The following is a 4,266-nucleotide window of genomic DNA, read 5'->3' on the forward strand; positions in this document are numbered from 1 at the left end:
GGAAAGCTTATTTAGAGAGCTACACATCCCACTTGCATATATGATCCAAAGCATAATGGATCAATACAGAATTCTAATTCAAGAACCATCATATAGTTTGGAGCACACCGAAAAACCTTTTTCTCTTCTCCAAGTTGATCCAACTCAACTCCAACAACTTCTCCTTTGCAAATGTGCCAACCCCACCAAGTGTACACCACCATGTCCAAGTGTGTTAGCATTTCACAAACATTTTTTCAAAGGATTAGTCACTCATTTCACCATGCCACTCGATCCTAGCAATGATGCAAAGTTAGATCACTCGAGTGGCACTAGATGACCGATATGCAAACAAGTTTGCCCCTCTTGATAGTACGGCCATCTATCCTAAACCCGGTCATAAACTTCTCTACTCACCTATGACCGGTGAAATGAAATGCCCTACAAATATACATTTGCCTTGCGCATTCCATTATTCCATCTCCTCCGGTATTGATGCAACATATGCACCAACCATATCACAAATGATATGATCCGCTTCATATCATCATGTGACCATATTGGTTCATCGATCTTGACCTCACTTGCTCTTCACCGTTGCCTTAGTCCATCGGCGCCAAGTCCACGACTTGCCCTTCACTCTTGCAACTGGTCCATCAAGCCAAGCCTTGTCTTGATCTTCTCTATCTTAGTCACATGACTCAATGTCATGTCTTATATGCAATGAGCTCCTTCATTACATGTGTGAGCCTTGCAACAAATCAAAGTCATTTCACCTTCATGGCATATATTGCTCACACACATGTACCTGTGGACTAATCACCTGTGTATCTCACATAAACACATATTAGTCCACCTAGGTTGGCACTCAATTACCAAAACCAAACAAGGGACCTTTCAGTCTTCCCAAGTCGGTTTTGTCGCTGATAACCATGATTTAATCTGACAATTAGGTCCACCTTGGCGATTTCTGAATAAACCCTGCTGAAAACACAGATTCACCAAAACTCATGTAATTTATTAGTTTATAAACCCCTAAACCTATGTTGGTGATCATATTCATACATTTATACAAGTTATATTGACGGTTTATAATAGGAGTTAACTACCGTCAATAGTCTTCTAGTGACACCGTGTGGTATCCAAGGATCTAGCCAAATATTAATCTGAGTACCATCACCATCTCTCCACACCAGACCATTCTTTAGTGCTCGCACCCCTCGTATAATACTTCTCCATGAGTAAGAGATACCAGGTTTCTCCACAACTAACAAAAGGTCACCATCAGGGTAATATTTAGATCTAAGACTTGAGCACACAAAGATTCTGGATTTAACAGGAGGTGCCACCCTTGCCTTGCGAGCATAGCTAGATTAAAAAGGTGCATCTCTCTATATCCCAAACCACCTTTGTCTTTCCTAAGACAAAGTAAATCCCAAGATAGCCAGTGCATTTTGTTTTCCTTTTCCTGTTGAGCCCACCAAAACCTGCCTGTCATGTTACTAATCTCATCACAAAGAGTTTTTGTGAGATCAAAACATGACATTGCATAACTTGGAATGGCTTGTACTACTGCCTTGATTAGAACCTCCTTACCAGCCTTTGACAAGAGTTTCTCCTTCCACCCTTGTAATCTTTTCCAAACTCTTTCCTTCAGGTACTCAAAAGTTATTTTCTTTGACTGTCCCATGTACATCAGTAGTCCTACATATTTCTTATTTTGTGCCTCTGTTGTGATTTCCAGGGATGCCATAAATTAATTTTTCTCTAAACTTTTGGTGTTCTTGCTGAACATCACTGAAGACTTCTCCTTATTGATCATTTTCCCCGAGCAATCTTCGTACGAAGAGAGAATATTTTGCAGATGAGTTGCACTCCATTCATAAACTTTCAGGAGTAGCAGAGAATCATCTACAAACAAAAGATGATTTATACTCGGTGCATGCTGGCATATCTTAACTCCAGTCAACTCCCTACTACCTTCGGCTGCCCCTAGCAGACTTGAGAATGCCTCAGCACAAACTAAAAACAGGTAAGGAGAAAGAGGGCCCCCTTGTCTAAGACCCCGACTGGGAATAATCTCTTCTGTTAATTCACCATTAACTTTAATACGGTAGGTGACCGTTGAAAAACAATTCATAATTACTTGAACCCAATTTTCATGAAAACCCAGCTTGAGCAGCATCTTCTCCAGGAAAGACCATTCAACGCGATCATATGCTTTACACATGTTTAATTTCACAGCAGCATAACCATCTGATCCGGTATCTTTTTTGTTTGCATATAGTGTGTCAATTCATAGGCAAGCAAGATATTATCTGTAATAAGACATCCAGGAACAAAAGCACTTTGGTTCAAAGAAATAACCTCCGGTAAGATGACTTTCAACCTGTTTGATAAGACTTTGGATGCAATTTTGTACACAACATTACATAAACTAATTGGTCGAAGGTCTTTTAATCTTTCCGGATTCTGCAATTTTGGAATCAGGACAAATGTAGTTTCATTCCAGCCTTTTGGCATTGTGCCTCCATTCAGAAAAGCCTTTACTTCCCTTACCACATCCTATGCCTGATCTTTTTTTTTTTGTAAGTCAAAGGATGTTTTTGGGGACGCTGGCAGCTCCATAGTTGACTAATAGGAATCGTGCTCCTCGGTATCCTGAAACCGTTCACACTGTGCGGGCATCCTCTATACCTACTAGTGGGGGTACTTTTTTCGCTTGCTTGCGCATGCCACATTGGGCTGCTACTGCCCAAATCACATGAGCCCATCCTGGTGTTCGCACTGGACTTGGACCTAAGACCATCAGGCCCTTGGAAGACGAAAAGGGTGGTCAGATTAACGCGGCAGGTCTGGTCACGAACTGCCGGTCGTGCAAGCTCCCCCCATTGACTGGCATGTGTATTTTGGCATCCATGGGCCATGATGGCCTGAGCAAGAAAACGGCCGGAACACTCTTACGACCTGGAGGACACACACATCCAACCTCTTCTCGTCCAATAATCTCATCTCCCTTCACATGATAGATGCTTCTGTCCTCCTTCCAATCTGATCATCCTTTCCTGTGCAAAAAGTGGATCAACTACTGATGTGATTATTAGCATCTGTAGGCGGGCGCCGGTGAGAGATCAGTCCAGAGACCTATCGCAATCATGGCAGAGATGGTGGGGTCCATCGTCGTCGGCGAGGTGGTGAACCGGACCTCCGACTTCCTCATCAGCAAGCACAGGGAGCGGCTGAGCACGCGAGAAGCCATCGAGCGGCTGGAGATGGCGCACATCAAGATGGAGGCCGCGCTGGAGCTGTCCGGCCGCTGGCAGCAGGCCACCGACGCGTCCCTGCTCCGCTGGCGCCGCAAGCTCCGGCGCGCCGCGGACGAGTGCGACGCCGCGCTGCACCGGTGGAAGCTGCGGGAGCTGCAGGAGGAGGACGCCCGGGAGAAGCTGGCGCGGGCGCCGCTCCCGCGGCGCGTCGCGCACGCGGTCCTGTGCTTCGTCTCGGGGCTCCTCCTCCTGATCGCCCGCGGCGGTGGCGACGACGAGTGCTCCCGCGCCTGCGCCGCCGTCCAGAGGTTCGAGAGGCTGGCCAGCGGCGCCGCCGAGTACCTCAGGTGCGTGGAGTTCGGCAGCGCGCCGCGGAGGTTGTGCGGCCGCAGCGGCGGCCTGTTCGGCTTCGGCCCCGTCGTTGGGAGGCTCGGCGGTGAACACGCGAGCTACGAGAGGCTGCAGGGAGCTCCTCAGCAGCACCGCTTCTTGGACGCTGCGCCCGCAAGTCCGGCGGCAGAGCTTTGGGTGGACAGCAAGCCCTGCCGTGCCTACCCAAAGCGAAGGGCGTCCGGGAAGAAACTGCTGCTGGTATGAAACATGGAGAGGCAACCGGGATGTGCTCCAGTTCCAGACTTGCAGTCAAGTCAGCAGGGCCACGTCACAGCAGCTCTGGCAGGGGGTTCCGTCTGGGCTCCGGAGAGCGCGCGGCCACTCTCACGGCTGAAGGGGACAATTTTAGGGCCCAACTTGTAGACCGTACCGTGCAAATTCATCGAGTCTATGGTAAAAAAAAATCGTCTTGTTTCGTGTTTCTTCACGATTTCTAGATTGTTGGGAGTCTAAAGTCCTGCTGGCTCTTTTGGTGCAGCCATCCAGGCAGTTCAAACAGATTTAGAGAATTATAACATGCCCGTATGTCGATGGGGAACCCTATGGGCCCCCCATAGACCATACTTCAGGGAGGTAGGCCTTGGTAACAAGGCCTACAGTCCAATCGCCAAGAAGAACGCGGAGCAAA

The 4,266-nt window shown here is 47.9% G+C and overlaps 1 pseudogene; it reads left to right on the top strand.

Annotated features, from left to right (window-relative positions):
* Nucleotides 1-2,840: 2,840 nt before the first annotated feature.
* On the top strand, nucleotides 2,841-3,965 carry LOC136539514 (uncharacterized; annotated as a pseudogene).
* The last annotated feature ends 301 nt before the right edge of the window (nucleotides 3,966-4,266 follow it).

Source organism: Miscanthus floridulus, chromosome 2 (assembly GCF_019320115.1).
Source record: "Miscanthus floridulus cultivar M001 chromosome 2, ASM1932011v1, whole genome shotgun sequence".
Classification (NCBI taxonomy): domain Eukaryota; kingdom Viridiplantae; phylum Streptophyta; class Magnoliopsida; order Poales; family Poaceae; genus Miscanthus; species Miscanthus floridulus.